Raw genomic sequence first — 18,349 nt, 5'->3', positions numbered from 1 at the left:
AAGCCCCCAGCACATATACAGCTGAGGAGTGCCAGCTATGGACTCAGTCAGAGAAGATGTACCTAACCCTTGAGAGACTGGAGGTCCTAGGGAGTTGGGAAACCTGGTGGGGTGTAAATGGGGGTGAGGGCATCCTCTTGGAAATGGGATAGGAGGTGTGAGATGTGAAACAGTCAGAGGGTGGATCGGGAGGGGAATAAAGTCTGGGCTATAATAAAAGATTAAAGAAAAATTAAAAAAAATAAACAAATAAACTAAAAGTATACAATGAACAGAAAAAAATAAATCATCCTACAAAATTTATGTTGAAATTTTATTGCAATTTTAACCATTCTGAGGTGAGATATTTAAAATATGATTAGTTTGGAAGGCTCTGCCCTCATCGATGGATAAATGAAATGTGTTGCTAAAGGAGGTAGAAGTAGGGATCACATGCATCTACTAGTTACTGTGGGGATGGCCTCCTAATAGGAAGGCTGAGTGCAGCTTGTTTTGTTGTTGTTGTTGTTAGTTTGCTTGTTTATCAGTTTCACGTGTATGTGTTGACTTGCCTCACTGTCAGTGTGCATCCTAGTTATATTTTCACCAGATTCCAGAACATACTGTTTTTTTTTTTAATATTTTTATTAGGTATTTTCCTCATTTACATTTCCAATGCTATCCCAAAAGTCCCCCATGCCCTCCCCCCGATTCCCCTACCCACCCACTCCCACTTTTTTGGCCCTGTCATTCCCCTGTACTGAGGCATATAAAGTTTCCAAGTCCAATGGGCCTCTCTTTCCAGTGATGACCGACTAGGCCATCTTTTGATACATATGCACCTAGAGTCAAGAGCTCCAGGGTACTGGTTAGTTCATAATGTTGTTCCACCTATAGGGTTGCAGATCCCTTTAGCTCCTTGGGTACTTTCTCTAGCTCCTCCATTGGGAGCCCTGTGATCCATCCAATAGCTGGCTGTGAGCATCCACGTCTGTGTGTGCTAGCCACCGGCATAGTCTCACAAGAGACAGTTATATCTGGGTCCTTTCAGCAAAATCGTGCTAGTATATGCAATGGTGTCAGCGTTTGGAAGCTGATTATGGGATGGATCCCCGGATATGGCAGTCTCTAGATGGTCCATCCTTTTGTCACAGCTCCAAACTTTGTCTCTGTAACTCCTTCCATGGGTGTTTTGTTCCCAATGCTAAGAAGGGGCAAAGTGTCCACACTTTGGTCTTCGTTCTTCTTGAGTTTCATGCGTTTAGCAAATTGTATCTTATATCTTGGGTATTCTAAGTTTCTGGGCTAATATCCACTTATCAGTGAGTACATATTGTGTGAATTCCTTTGTGGAATACCGAATGGCAGAGAAGCACCTGAAAAAATGTTCAACATCCTTAATCATCAGGGAAATGCAAATCAAAACAGCCCTGAGATTCCACCTCACACCAGTCAGAATGGCTAAGATCAAAAATTCAGGTGACAGCAGATGCTGGCTTGGATGTGGAGAAAGAGGAAAACTCCTCCATTGTTGGTGGGATTGCAAGCTTTTACAACCACTCTGGAAATCAGTCTGGCGGTTCCTCAGAAAATTGGACATAGTACTACTGGAGGATCCCGAAATACCTCTTCTGGGCATATATCCAGAAGATGTTCCAACCAGTAAGAAGGACACATGCTCCACTATGTTCATAGCAGCCTTATTTATAATAGCCAGAAGCTGGAAAGAACCCAGATGCCCCTCAACAGAGGAATGGATACAGAAAATGTGGTACATTTACACAATGGAGTACTACTCAGCTATTAAAAAGAATGAATTTATGAAATTCCTAGGCAAATGGATGGACCTGGAGAGCATCATCCTGAGTGAGGTAACCCAATCACAAAGGAACTCACATAACTTGCTCTTAAACAGCCAGGCCCCGGGAAGATGAGCCATGTAAACTTTGAAAGGTTGTGGTTTGCCCAGTCTGTTGTATTTCATTACACCAACAGAAAACGATCTAAGGCACATACCCCCAAGAAAATAGAGAAAAGTACTGAAACTTGTAAATGCACTAGCACTATTTTACAAGTAAAAATACAAGCTCAGACAGACAATACAGCAAAAGGTTCCCTTAGTCACAGTGCATATGTTTGTGCATAGACAATCTATAATAAAAATACAAATATTTTATTTTCTCTTTCTATTTAGAAAATATTTTATTACAAAAACAATGTTTAAAAAATAAATAAAAACAATCATTTTAGAAAGAATGTTGTGCCAAAGGCTTGGGGATTATATTTCAAACCTAGTCATATTGCAATCTGATTGTCAGAGAAGTATCCTGTTCCAGACACTGTTTCCCTGGTGGTAAGTGTCAAACTGCCAGGCTGGATCCTTCCATTTCCACATAATGCCAACTATGGTGCTTTGAATGGGAATGGCCCCCACAGGCTCTAACATCTGAATGCTGAATCACCAGGGAGTAGAACTCTTTGAAAAAATTAGAAAGATTCATCATCATGGCTTTGTTGAAGAAAGGGTGTCACTGGAGGTGGACTTTGAGTTTTAAAAGCCCATGCCAGGACCAGTCTCTTTTCCTACTGCCTGTGGATTAGGATGCAAACACTCAACCACTTCTCCAGCACTATGTCTACCTTCATGCTGCCATGCTTCCTGCCATGATAATGGAGAAAACCTTAGAAACTGTAAGCAAGTCCCAAATTAAATGCTTTCTTGTATACGATTTTCTTGGTCATGGTGTCTCTTCACACCAATAGAACAAATGCTATGAAAAGTATTTGTTTCAATAGTGTCAAGTATTTGTAAAGGCACAAAATTAAAATGAGATGTATACATCACAAAACATACATACAGTGTTCCTACTATCTACTAGAGGGAGGAAGATTCAACACATACTTGTGAATATCAATGTTTATCTTGAAGAAGTTACCTTTGTTTTATGTTTAAATTCCCTTAAGTTGATACTGTACAAGGAACTGGCTCTAAAAAGAGTGGAGTCATTCTGGAGGATGGGGCACTTTTAAATACAAGGTTAGGAGTCAGCAAGCTGAGGGGGAAATATGGCCATTTTGTTTCCACGTGGAACGGCCTTGCATGGTTCAATTCATCGTTGGTAAAGCAAAAACACAGGATGCACAATTCTCAGTATTGTCATGGTAACCTAATAAGGTGTTGATTTTGTTGTAAGAGGCTCTAGATGAGTGTTAGCTACAGGAGGTTGTACTTCTCTACTGTTTACATTGTGTGTGTGTGTGTGTGTGTGTGTGTGTGTGTAGTGCATGTGCGTGCATGCCTGTGTGTGTTTCTATTTGTCTGTGTCAATATATATATATATATAGAGAGAGAGAGACAGTGACAGAGACAGAGAGACAGAGAGACAGAGAGAGAGAGAGACAGACAGACAGACAAACAGAAACAAGGAAAGAGAAATAACAGAGAGTTGGTGACTAGGCATTTCCTGTCCAGGGGTAAAAGAATGGATTTTTGCATAACTACTTCTCTTTTTAAAAAAGCCTTAAAATCAAAAATAAAAAAAATTCAAATAAAATATAGATGTTTTTACTTTAACTTTATTTTAAAAGTAAATTGAACTTTTACTAAAATCCCATAAAGGACCTAGAAGTAAATTGCATACATTTATTCATGTACTGAGCAAAGTTTTCCTTTACATAACACAAAAGTAGAAAACTCCAGGAAAGATTAATGAGATAAGGCACATAAAAATATGTATGTATATATCCATGCATATGACTATATATTATACATATATCATATATATATAAGTCTAAGATATATAAGGTTTACATATATATAAAATCTTACATATCTATAAATTTACATATATAAATATAAAATACATAAATACATATATAAACATACACACATATATATGCATACATGCAATAAGTCACTGTAAGGATCAAGTCTTACTTTATAACCCTTAGTGTGTTATTTGGGTGATTATGTGAGTGACATTGCTCCTGCCAGAGGACAAGAAGCTGCAAGTCACTGAACTGCACTTTTACATTCCAGTTTGCAGAATTTGCCAGATGTAGTTTGCAAACAACTCAACAGTCTTGTGTGCTTTCTTCATGGGAATGGGTTTAATGCACCATGCTCTGCTGGGTTCCCATCATTAGTTTCTAAGCAGTGAGAGCACAATCTGTCCTTGAAACTTCTCAGAAACTCCGCTGTCTGTGACAAGAGGTGCAGCTCAGTGCATTGCACATGTTCACCTAACAGGCTCTGACCTGTCATCATCTGATTATGGAATCTGCCTAGGAACATAGCAGCAGACAAATAATAATAAATATCAGCACACTATTGTTTCACTATAAAGAAAAAAAATGAAGTAATCGGCAGTGAAATATACCCACCTCGGCTTCATTTTAAGTGAATAAATCAGATCCCATTAGACAAGCATTCCATGCTTTCTTTTAGAATTAGAACTGGGAGAAGGGGACAACACAGTATGGGCAGAGAAGTAGTTGGAAGCGGGAGACAGAAGTGACTGGGGTGAGTCAGACAGGGTGAGTAAGAGCAGTGGAGCAAAGGACAATCAAAGTTGTCTTGTTGCCATTTAACATTATAAGTAATAACCATAAAAATATGTGTGGAAATAACAACAGCTCTATCTGAGGAAACTAAATTCAATGTCTGTTACTAAATTAATGCAAGCAAAAACAAGAATTGCTATTTTGCTGTCAAAATGGGAGGATAAAAATCCTTGAAAAAGTCTTGTTATCTTGGGTGATAGAAATTGTGAATCACAAAATATATTAATAATTTATATATTGATTTTTCTGAATTTAATAATATTATAGGCCATAATTATGTATAATTTATCATATTTCATGTGATTAATGGATTTTCTAATTATCATACATATGCATTTTCTGTAGTGCATTTTTGGACTGTTTAGGTAGACATTTGTAGCATTTCTTCTGTTTTAAAAACCATTTCAGAATATTAAATAAAGAAGATTGAATGAGAGAAACATTTGTCATCTCAATCATTAAGAAGTCAGTTCCAGTCTTCACCCAGTGGTTAAATGATGTCATCGAGAATCTAGTTCCCTCTTTCTCTCTCCAATCTCTCTCTCTCTCTCTCTCTCTCTCTCTCTCTCTCTCTCTCTCTCTCTCTCTCTCTCTTTNTCTGCCATTCTTGAAAGATTATTTACTCACACATTTAAAAGATGGCAGATTTTCTATATGCTATTCTGGTTCATTGTAGATGCTATTCCTAGTAAGAAACACAGGCACAGAAGGAAAACATGGGCTGTGGTACTAAGTTATCTTGAGACCAATATATGCACTGGTGACTAAGTTCAGCTTAGATCTCTAAAACAGATACTAGATCTGAACCAATCATGACCACCTAACTGACAATCTCCAAAACTCTGCGAGACATTGAATTCCAAAAGAATAAAATCATGAGTTTGTGTTACCAGAAGTTGTCAAGTTTCTGGTGATGTCTTACAAGTTTAAGAAGAATCTAACAGCTATGTTTGGAACGACTCCAACAATAACTTACAGTCCCAAGAATGCAAAGGTAATACTTGGGCCAAATCCATGTGACTCTCAAAGACAGATTAACCTCATGCTCAATATCTAAATGTTGTTTCTAGGAAATAGCCTTTGTGATACTATTGTAGCTGTCCTATAGCATCCCTTGTCTTTAGGTTCTCCTCCATGTATCTTACTTCTAGGTTTGGAGTCTTTATACCATTACAGTAGACTCTAAACCTCAATTGAATCTGTGATTTCTATCTATCTTGCCATGAACCCTATAAAGACCACAGTATCATTGAACCACAGCAGGTATCCTCAAAGTGTAGTTACTCAAAAGAATATATTCTAGAAAAACAAGGTCATAAAATCTTTATGATGTTCAGGAAATATCAGTTGTACTTAAAGGCCTCATGAAAGCCACTTTTGGGTGCTTTGCATATAAAATTCAGCAAGCACACTATACATAATATGTTCCTGGCATGGTTTTATGTTACTTTTAATTCTCACATGAATTCATTTATATCAAAGCCTAGAGTAATTTTATGCTCTTAAATAATCATGATGGTATAGATATCAGCAGTCTTAATCAAATCATAATGAATTAATATATTTCATTTGTTGTCACAATCAGTGCTACTTTGGTATATGATTAACATGATCTTGAAACCATGAGCATAATGCCACCAAACTATGTTTTGTTTATCCATATGAAGCACACATTCCCATGAATAACTATACAGACTCATGGGTATACCCATACACACCCACATACCTTTTCCATATATCATCAGATCAGAACCCATTGACAATTGAGTGTTCTTAAATTGTCTGTAAACAAATCATTAGGCACTCTATGTTTTATACAAACACAGAAAAGATTGTGCAATTTATTTTCTTTCTATTATGAATTTGTATTTTCAACTGGAACCACAGATAAAAAGTTAAAAGTGTAAAAATAAGAAAATGGAACTGTAAATAAGCTCACTCAAATGAACCAGGCAAAGTAGAATCAACTTTTAACCAATGAGCATTGATTAAAATATGCATATTATAGTTCCACTAAATGGAAGAAAAATAGTTTAGGGTGAAACTCTAGGTTCACCCCAACTTGGGAAGTTTAGAGAAGTAGGAATTACCTTAAACATAAAAGTGCGATTTATATTAACTAACCATACATTGCTGTCCAAGGAGATAGGGATCAATTTGAAACAATATTTCACCTATTATGGACCCAAAGTCCTCCTGTAATTGAGTTAATTCTTTAGAAAATTTCCCTGAGATCCAATAGCTAGAAGACCCCGCTTTTCCTCATGAAGAAAAAGAGACGTTAAAAAGGAGAAAGAAGCTAACTAAACTGGAACCTTTCACAGCAAATGCCTGAGAACAAGTAGGAACTTACTATACTTGAAAGGACATCTCAGTGAGTCTTCATAAATCCTTCAAATCCACAGTTGCAAGAATAGCCTACAACACAAATATTGCATAGTTAAGCCAAACTCAAAGTGGTCCTTAGAATCCTCAGAATCAGTTATCAACTATAAAAAGAGAAATAAAGAGAAATAATTTGCAGGTGATAAATGATGATACATATATCAGATATTTGTTACCCAATAGGCATATACAACCTAGATGTCTCTTTATAAGACAGTGAAGTCTTAGGAAAACATACTAAAATAAAGTATATGATAATTTTACCATTCATCTTGGAAGTCACTATAGCAAAAATTAACATGCAATTTACAATAAAACAGATGCTAATTGTACTTTTATTTACAATCTATAACACAAAGCTCACTATCACTTAGACTATAAAGCATGTTTTATAGTGGAAAATAAGGACACAAGCCAGATATAGATACCATGTGAGCTCATTGCCCCATAAGCTGCTGATCTTCGTACTGTCAGTCTAGACTTAAGAGTCAAACCAGTGGACTGAATAATAACTTTTACAAATATATTGTTATATTCTAAAATGAAAGTCCTGTGAATTTTGGCATGCATCAAAAAGGGATTTTTGCAGATACAGTTAAATCTTACCATGAGACTACTCTAGAGATCCTCAGGCAGGCATCAGAGGCAAAGGCATGTGCCCTTTATAACACAGAAAACAGAGAGACAGAAGAATCATGTAAAGACACAGGCAGGAGTTGGAGGAATAAGGATCACTTGAGCTTGAAGAGGCAAGAGAAGGTCATGCCTCACAGGTCCATGCCTCAATGCTTCCATGCCACAGCCTCAGAGAGCTCAGACTCTGCCTTCCAAACTTGTGAGAGAACTTTTTTTGTTGTTCTCTGAACTTCCCAGACTTATACACATTCATTATTATAAGTGATGGATGAGAATACTCTCTATCTACTTTCTGATGAAAGGTATAAGCACTAAGTCACTTTGTAATGAGGTAGTTATAGGAAGCTCGGGGAAATTACTGTAGGTGTGTTTGGAAGCTACCAAACATATATATATATATGTGTGTGTGTGTATATATAATCATTATATATAATCATTGCTCTGGATATAACATTTTAAGTCATTTTTACTAAAAATGAAAACAAAATTTTTACTCAATTAAAATGAAGATGTCTATAAGTTCATTTCCACCTGTACATTTTTTAAAGAAAGGATCTAACTATGTAGCCTAGGCTTTCTTGGGGAGGACATGGAGATAAGGCCAGCCTCAACCTCACAGAGATTATCCTACTTCTTCAGTGCTGCTACAAATAGCGTCCACCTATACATTTCTAATGCTCAAATTTCATCACTTCTTTAAAAATATTCTAGGAAAAGAGTATATAATATAACAAAAGAAAACCCAGTGGTTTCTACTTCCGAGTTGGACCAGCAGACTGAAGAATAACTTCCTTCTGTTTGCTTGTCTTGTCAAATACCTATCTCATAGTTTTTGGGTTGTCTTATTATAGTGTATTTTGATGTTATTATTATTCCATAGAATCCTGTTTGTTTTCCAATAAAAGACAGAAAGGGAGTGGATTCAGATGGGAGACAGGGTGCAGAGGAACTGGGAGGAGTAGAGTAAGGAAAGGCCATAACCAGGATGTACTATGTGAGAGAAAATGTATTTTCAATAAAAAATAAAATGAACAAAAATCTTCTAGGAAAATAATATAAAATATTATCTAATATCACATAAGAAAGCCTTATGTAAATTAAAAAAATCATAAGTAAGAAATAAGAAAATTCGCTTATTTTCTACACGAAATTTTCCATAAAGTCACCATTTCTAAAACTTGACCTTATTTTAAAAATTCAAGAATACATTCACCTGATCTCAAAAGTTGTTTTCAGACTATTGATTGCAAGTGATTCTCAACCAATAATGATTATTTATACTTTTGTTCATATTTATAATAGTCATTTCTATAAAACTAATTTTCAAATTTTCATGTGGAAAGATGTTGAAGATGTTTTCACAAGGTGAGTGAATTGTTTCAACTAGCAAACCGCCAACAGGAACGTAGTGATACATCCTGGAGCCATGCCCAGATGAAACCATATCAGTGCATGAGCAAAGAATGCAAGTGACATCTCAAAAACTATTATTGTACACCCTGACTATTGCCTGAGTTAATCACCCATAAGGTTCTCAAATGTATTATCTCAGAGTTATCCTGGAATGATAAAAATCCAAAGTTTTGCAAAAACAATTAGGCATTTAAAAACTCATATATAAGAAAAAATATAAAAATCATACCATCAGAAAACTATTTACTTTGCCTTATTATCATGCTGAATGTCTGCAGAGTTTTTGAACCAAAAAAAAAATATATGGTTACAAAGAGTTTTCATTTTACTTGTAAACCTGAAAACAAAAACAAAAACAAAGAACTTCAAACTATAGCTAAAGGCTTTCAGTCATGCTCCACCACATCGTCCAGTTTTGTGGTCAATTTCAAATAATCCTAAGAACAGCAGCAGAGAAAAACTATAAAAGTTTTTATGAGATCTCTTTCTCTCTCTCTCTCTCTCTCTCTCTCTCTCTCTCTCTCTCTCTCTCTCTCNTCTCTCTCTCTCTCTCTCTCTCTCTCTCTCTCTCTCTCTCTCTCTCACACACACACACACACACACACACACACACACACACACACACACACCAGTAGAAATAGGATGAGAAGAAATGGTCACAGAGATTATGACCCTATTGTGATTATTAAATTGTTTGTTGTATTACTTGAATTAGTTTTAGTGGTAAAATAACATGATCAAAGATATTTATTCTGTGGGGAGATAAGAAATTCATTATTACCTGGGAGCACACTGGAACAAAATGACCAGACATGAAGTGCCTCTCAAGGAGTGATACTTTTTTAGTTACATCCCCTCTGTCACTTCTCAAGTAAAACAAAACTTTTATTAATGTTTCAAGGATTTTGTCATTTTCTGAAGAGTGTGTCTGGGGCTAAGGTGAAGAGATTTATATTAATTGCTTTGACAAAGGAAGTCTCATAACAGCCTGGTATAAGTTCTACTGTGTGATTACTAAAGTTCACACTTATGAAGAACATTTTAATGAAAAGAAGCAAGCTGAGAAAGGGAAAGTAGACAATGTATGGTTCAAGTAATAATGAAGCACCAGGAAGTGAAATGGAACTGAATTCTATGTTTAAGGAGATAAATAGATTAAGGGAGTAGTGGCTATGGAACAAGATCCTATATATCTAAGCTTAGGTCCAAGCATGGTGGTATACACATTTAATCCCAGGAGACATAGACAAGCAGATCTCTCAGTTCAAGTGCAACCTAGTATAGTGCAAGTTCCATGTAGAGAAAAGCTTAAGCCCAGGCATGGCAGTACGAACCTTTAATCTTTAATCGAGGCATTCAGGAGACAGAGCCATGCAGATCTCTGAGTTCAAGTTCAATCTATAGAGAAAGTTCCAGGACAGCCAGGCTTAGGTTGTGAGGGAGTTGGGATACAGAAAACTGGTGATAAAGTAATAGGTATGGGTTCTCATGTTCCAGCCTCAGCTGGCAGCTGAACTCAGACCTTCAGCCACGTGGCTTTGACCTTAGAGTCAAGAATAGAAGGCACTACTGGGACAATTGATGCTGGTTAGCTATAGCTAAGAAATTGGTGGTGTTGAGAAGAGACCAACATCACTGAGGTGAAATCTGGGATGTGTTTTCTGAGAGCACAAAGAAGTTGTGTTCCAGAGAATCAAGTGTATACCTTCTACTGTAGCTGGATTTGGTAATGTGTATGAATCACCCAAGTGGTACTGGTTTTGAAGGTATGAAGGAATCATGGAGAGCAGCTGAGGCTTGGCATTGTGAGAAAACAGGGAAGATGCAGCCTCAGTTGCAATTGATGGCCCAGGACTGAATGTATCATTTAAAGAAGTTGAAGTTTGACACCATGAGGGAGGCTATGAGAGCTTATTGGTGAAGCCAAGTTGTAATTGAGGGCCCAGTATATTGGAGATGTCAGTGCCATGGGATGTTCAATAGGAATAGCAGGAAGAGTGGAGTGGAGTTTACCAGAGCCTATAGTGCTGCAGAGTATAGAGCTGTAGATGTGACCTGAGCCCTTTGGAGGAGCCCAGAAAATTGTGTGTTGATCTCAGACATTTGAATAAGAAGTTATAAATCTGAAGTTGCATTGGATACCCCAAGATGTTAGAGATGTCAGCTCCATGGGATACTTATCTAGAAAAGATGCTAACAGAGAGTGGAAGAAGCCCAAGAGATTGAAGTTGGTTGCTACTGAGTGCCAGATCTGTCAAAGCAATCAGCAAGAATGAAAGGTGTTGATCTGAAGGGCAAAAACTTTGACAGTTGATTTGGAAACATGGAGTTTGGAGTTTGCCTTCTAGGTTTCCAGTCTTAATTTGGGAATTACAGTTAAGTGATTAGATGGATCTCAGAAGAGACTTTGAACCTTTTTGACTTTTAACATTATTGAGATTCCTAGAGACTATGGGGACTTTTGAAATTGTATTAAATGTATTTTGATTTATGCCATGGCTAAGTATGGCCCCCATACACTCATGTGTTTGAACAAGCTATGGGGGCCAGGGAGTGGAATGTGGTGGTTTCAAAACACTTGGCCCAAGGAGTAGCATTACTAAGGGGTGTGGCTTGTTGGAGTAGGTGTGGCCTTGTTAGAGAAAGTGTGTCTCTGTGGGTGTGGGCTTTAAGATCTTTGTCCTAGATGCATGCAAATCAGTCTTCTGTTTGCCTTCAGAATGAGAGTAGAACTCTCATTTCCTCCTGCATCAGGCCCGCCTGGGTACTGTCATGCTCCTATCTATATGATAATGGACTGAACCTCTGAACATGTAAGCCACCCCAATTAATTGTTGTCCTTTATAAGAGTTGCCTGAGTCATGGTATCTGTTCACAGAAGTGAAACCAAAAGTCAATTACCTTGTCAGTTTCTCATGCAACATACCTTACTTAGAAACTATCTGATAACACTTAGTTGAAAAGGTGTTGTAATATTTAGTTCATTATTAGAATGTGACTGTCCCAAAATACTATAAAAATACATCAGCGAAAGTGATAACAATAATATGTGTAAAAATCATCCTAGCCTATGCCTTTTCAATTGCTTCATTAAATACAGAAGCCATCTTCCATTAAGTGTGAGGACAAGTATGAAACATTCCATCTTTTGTTGGCAATTCAAAACATTATTTAATAAATTGATAGTCATGTTTTTCATTAAAAACCAAGCCACAACAACAAAACTCCAACTTCCAAAATAACTGCTTAGTTTGCAAACACGTTACATTCTCAGATACACAGTGCATGGGTTTATTTAACCCATAGACATTTAGGTTTGAAAAGTTGTAGGTAAACACTTTTTTCACAGATAACCCTTCTTCTTTCTGTGAAACTAACAAATGAAGTTCCTCTGGAACATTTTCTGTTTACTTTAGCCACAGAAACTCACTGGAGTTGGGGAGACACTAAACACCTATATATTGATAGGTAACTATACTAGATATATAGATATAGACCTATTCATATATAGATATATAGAGAGATTATATAATCTCTTTTTATCCAGCATAAACAACCCCCCCAAATGCACTCACTTTTCTCAATCCTCCTTTATGTAAAACCCCACAGCATCTGTGCCTCAAAACTATTACATAAAGCTTATGGTGTTATGAGTTCGCTTGTTATGCTGAAAATGCAGCCTTTCTCCTTTATTGAATTCAAGTCAATTGTTCTCATTACTCAAGTCTGTTTTATGTTCTACAGTACAATAGATTTGAAGTTTAAGTTTGAAGTTAACCCATTGGCCTCTTTAAATTTTGATTAACTCCTAAAGAAACACTTTTATAATCTTTATGCAATTTGTCATTTATCTAGGTAGATATTATGTAGGTATTGGGGGGCGGGTTCTTTCATTGGACTCATGTTTAGATAAAGGCTTCCTGTATCCATCAAATACTACGAAATTCACCGCAGATGCACTGGGAGGGACTTATGCATTGCACTTTGGAAAAAAATAATACAAGACTATGCAATTTACATTACTTCAATCGTTGCCTTTACACTAAGTAGTTTTAGAAAGGTTGGGATCTTATTAATATAAAGATTAAGTTGAAATGTTACAACTACTTTTGTTGGTGAGATGGTATATTTTTGCCCAGAAGTTTATTTTTTAACTCAAAACTCAGTAGATTAAAATTGTCTGATGTATCTGGTAATACATTATTCTTAGTGTCCTTTTTTTCTTTTCATCTTTACATATTAGACCATTTATTTTTCTTTTTTAAAAAAATTAGATATTTTCTTCACTTTACATTTCAAATTCTTAGTGTTCTTAACACTATCACCTAATCAATATTGGTGATACTAGCAATTGTCTTCTGAAAATTCACAGAAGTTTAAAGAAATTCTTATTCATGGTGAAATTTCAATTGGAATTGCCATCTAATTTACATGTTTCTTCTGTGGCCCTTTATCACTCTTTTGAAATACCTGCAAATTTAAGAGACAAAAAGCAAAGTTGCCTAAGTGGTTTTGGAATATATATTATATTAGCTATGGTTTCTATTGCTGGGATAAAACACAATAAGTAAAAGGAACTTGGAGGAGAAATAGGTTTGTTCCGCTTACATATCCTGGTTCACAATCCACTGAGAGAAATCAAGGCAAGAACCTGAACAAAACATCTGAAGCCTAAGTTTTCCTGCTTGTTCTCCATAGCTTGCATAGCTTGCTTTCTTATACCATCCAGGAATAATAATATCTGTCTTCCCCATGGACCTGGCATTTCTATGTCAATTATTTATAAAGAAAATTCCCTAAAGACTTGTCTGATGGAAATCTGATGGAGGTGTTTTTTTTTTTTCAACTGAGGAGGCTCTTCAAAAAAAAAATAATAACTCCAATTTGTGTGAAGTTGACAAAACAATTTGCTAAGACTTACACAGAAGCACATCACTGCTATGTGTGACTTTTAAGGAATCTGAGTAGGTAACATGAGAGTAAATCCTTCCTTGCTATTATTGTTTTGTGTAAGGACCCAAATTCATTGGGCAAATAGTTTGCCTAATTTTGATATAGAGATTGATGGTACTTAATGAAGGATACTCTCATGCTCATAGACGGCTAAATATTCAAATCTTTGGGGTACTTGTTACATATTGTGATACGACTTGAAAACTAACTGAGCTCCTTTCAGTAGGCATTGCTATATTTTTGCATGAATCACGTCAATAAACTTAATAGAAAATTTACATGAATTGTGCATTTTCATTATTTCATTGATAAATGTAAAACCTTATAAAAACAAATACTCTAGCATGGATGGAGTTCATAAAATGATTGATGACTGCTTGTATAAAATCTGTGATTTTCATTAAAAAATGATAGTTTTAGTGTTTATTATTTTTTTAAGTCGAAGATCCCCCTCAATGTGTCTAAGTTTGTTCTTTCTCCCAGTAAAGATTTGCTATGTGCCTATCATGTGTCACACACTTCCAAGTGTGAGAGATGCAAAGGACTGTTAATTAAATCCAACTTCCTTGTGCATTAGGGAGGGAGTATTCATTTTTAAGAAGTCTAGACACCTCTGTCAGTTGATAATGCTTCAGTTGTTAATGTAAAATAGCACATGGTAGAAAAGACTGGAGATGCCTGTGTGAGTGTCGCTAATTGATATAGGATGTCAGAGGGAGGACACCTCCCTGATAAGGTGACATTTCATTGGATATCTAAAAGAAAGAGGAAAATAAACCTTACAGAGAAGCCTATTTAAAAGGTTTCTAGGCAGAACAAGTATGAGAACACAAAAAAAGCAGTAATAAAATCTTTGCTTATCATTTTCAAGTGGTGATACAAAGACACTATGCCTGTTTTGTTATTCTGTGTATGTTTTATATTTTAAGCCACTTTAAATTGAGTTAAGCATTTTCATATATTAATATACTGTTTCTCCACATGTTATAGGAGCCTTGGAAGTCATTACATTCTTATAATAGATTGCAAATCAAAGACCAAAGATATTAAAGGCCTTTGCCTCAATGTTTATACCTATTGAGTTCAGCAGGTTAGACTTGAAAATAATCTGATTTATTATCTATATTTTCTTGTTTTTATTTTGGATAAGAATTATAGAAGAGTAGACCTTGCTTATTCTCTCAAAGAACATACTATCTGAAAGAATGATGAAAAGAAAGACTTAAGAACTCAGAAAATAAATATGAAACAAGTCTACTCATCTAAAAAGTGCATGGCTAGGAGACAACATAACGACCATTTGTTGAATCATTCAAGTATTAACACCTAAAGAACCACACCCAAGACATGAATATTTAAAGAACCTTATGAGGCTATTGAATTAACAACTATTCTCCTGAAAGCTAATATATTCATCCAAATCAGGAAGTTTAATGTATTATTAGTGCTGGAGATACAGCTTAGGATTAGAATGTTTGCCATGTTTTTCGTAGCTATTGGTTTGATTTCCACAATCGTCAAATAAAACAAAATATTATAAACTGTCATTCATTAGTGATTAGGTAGAAACTAGATTCTCAGTCCATGTCAGACTATGGGTCGAGCTGTAAATATATGAAATGCTATCTAGGTACCAGCCATCAATGTCTACCTTTTGCTTATTTGTATTTTGTCTATATATGAAAAGTGACGATTCGTGGACACCTCATTCATGGCAGGACCAAGCTTATTAGTCATCAGCACCTCAGTGTTGGTCTCATATAGGTTAATATGTCATAAATGGATATATATGTGTGTTCTTTATTTTGCACCAAGATTGTATACATTCTCATTATAAGTTAAGTTTCCATGTATCTGTCCTAGCAGCTGAAAACAATGAAAATGATTAATCCTACTGACATTCTCTTTTATCTCACTAAACCATCCCATTTACTAATTTTGTACTCCTTCAATTTATGGGTTCTGTTTCATTAGTTGTTGGTATATTAATATATGTAGGTACATATATATCCAAAATATGACCTGCTATGTCTGTATAATGTTACTTATATGTGTGTTTTCAGTGCTAACCATTGGTTATTGGATATACAGTTGATGTGTTCTTCCCTGAGGAAGACTATCTCTACAGCTTCCTTTAGCTGCCTTTATGTAGGGTTGATGTCTGAGGAACTCTCCTTTCTCCACTGGAGTATCTATATTGATATCATCCTTGTTTAGCTCGTGTTTGGAAAGTCATGTTGGTGAGACTTGACAGGTGTAGCATCTGATACACATATAAAACACTCTCACAGCAAATTTCTTGATTATTATTTTCAACCCTTCTTCCTCAGTGTTACCTGAGCCTTGATTTTTTCCATGTTGCTGTTGGTTTGTTTTTATGATTTATTTTCTGTGAATTGTTCTCCTGTGTGTTTGTGTGTGTGTGTGTGTGTGTGTGTGTGTGTGTGTTCACATATGCACATGTAGATGACAGGAGATGATGTTGGTGTCTTCTACAATTGCTTCCATCACTTATTATCTTATGTTTTGAAACAAGCTTTTTCACTGACCCTAACTTACCAATTGGCTAGACTAGCTGGAGAACAAGCTCCAGGGATCCTCTTATCTCCACCTCCCCAGCTAGGATTTTAGGTTTTATAGAGCATATGGATTTTTATATGGATGCTAGAAATGTCAAATTATATCATCATGCTTGACTGAAAAGAATTTTACCAAGGGATCCATATCCCCAACTCCAGAACTCTTTATTTTGTACACAAAACTAAACATAGATTTGCATATATATTATAATATTTTTAAATTATAATGTGCTGAGAAGGTAAGAATTATTTCTATTCAAATGGTTATTTAATGTAAGACTTATGGTACTTTGGAGTCTTCACTTATAGATTTTTTTGTTTCTTTTTTTTTCTTTTTTTATTAAAATTAGACATTTTCATGTTATATTCTGATTATTGTTTCCTCCTCCAGCTCCTGTCAAATTCTTCCCATTACCTCTCCTGTTTAAATCTACAATCTTTTTATTTCATTCATTGGAAAACAAACATGCATCTAAAGAATAATAGTAAAATAAGGCAAAACAAACTCAAAGAAATTGGAGTAGGACAAGGAAAAGCACAAGAAAAACATACACCATGCAGAGAAAACATGTTTGCCCATAAACAAACGCCATGACACGTAGGATTGGGAGCCATAATATATATGCAAAGGAATTATAAGGTAAATACATAAATAAATAATGGATATAAAAATAAATACATAAATACCCTGACTAAATATTATGAGTCAGAGCTAGAAAGATGGCTTAGCAGTTAAGAGCCCTGACTGCTCATCCAGAAATCCTGAGTTCAATGCCCAGCAACACCATGGTAGCTCACAACCATCTGTAATGGGATCTGATGCACTTTTCTGATGTGTCTAAACATAGTGACAGTGTGCTCATATATATAAAATAAATAAATCTTTTTTTAAAAGACAAGGTATCTATGTATATCTATATCTATCTATCTATCTATCTCTAGATATAAATATTTTGAGACAATGACCCTCCAAATATGCCTTATAATTTCATAACTTATAGGTCATAAAATGCTTACTATTATTCCTCTGAGTCTATAGGCTTACATGGTGGATAACAGATTTCAAAAACCAGTGTCTCTTACACAAGTGCTATATGTTTAATTCAAATGTTTTATGTATCAAAGAAGCACATTATTGAGTGATAGATTTTTTTTTACTGTAGCAACATAAACAAATCCCAGATCACCCCAGACCGGGGGGGGGGGGGGAGAATGACCTATCTAGGATAGCATCAAATGCTACTGAATAAAGCAGTAAATTTTACAGGGGTTACTTAGAGGAATGTGAATAAGGGATTACTTACAGGGTAAAATGTTTGCTGAAAGGACTCAGATATAGCTCTCTCTTGTGAAACTATGCCGGGGCCAAACAAACACAGAAGTGGATGCTNACTGTCAGCTATTGGATGGATCACAGGGCTCCCAATGGAGAAGCTAGAGAAAGTGCCCAAGGAGCTAAAGGGATCTGCAACCCTATAGTTGGAACAACATGATGAACTAACCAGTACCCCGGAACTCTTTTCTCTAGCTGCATATGTATCGAAAGATGGCCTAGTCGGCCATCACTGGAAAGAGAGGCCCATTGGACTTGCAAACTTTATATGCCCCAATACAGGGGAATGCCAGGGCCAAAAGAATGGGAATGGGTGGGTAGGGAAGTGGGAGGGTATGGGGGACTTTTGAGATAGCATTGGAAATGTAATTGAGGAAAATACGTAATAAAAAAAATGTAACTCAAAGACAATGGTATCACCAAATCTTACCTGAGCATGAATTATAGTTCACAAAAACTGGCAATCTGGAGAAAACTGCATAGGCTGTCAGCAGCTCAACATCTTAGA

At 35.9% G+C, this 18,349-nt stretch overlaps 1 long non-coding RNA gene across 2 annotated transcripts in view; it reads right to left on the bottom strand.

Annotated features, from left to right (window-relative positions):
• LOC110295405 overlaps positions 1-18,349 on the bottom strand; it is a 49,616-nt gene that overhangs the window by 12,687 nt on the left and 18,580 nt on the right. For both annotated transcript variants that reach the window (XR_002378059.1, XR_002378060.1), the window contains exon 2: positions 6,896-6,960. This is a non-coding gene — a long non-coding RNA (uncharacterized LOC110295405). The remainder of the gene's footprint in view (positions 1-6,895; positions 6,961-18,349) is intronic.

Source organism: Mus caroli, chromosome 5 (genome assembly GCF_900094665.2).
Source record: "Mus caroli chromosome 5, CAROLI_EIJ_v1.1, whole genome shotgun sequence".
NCBI classification, from domain to species: Eukaryota; Metazoa; Chordata; class Mammalia; order Rodentia; family Muridae; genus Mus; species Mus caroli.
This window is presented reverse-complemented; position numbering and strand designations above follow the sequence as displayed.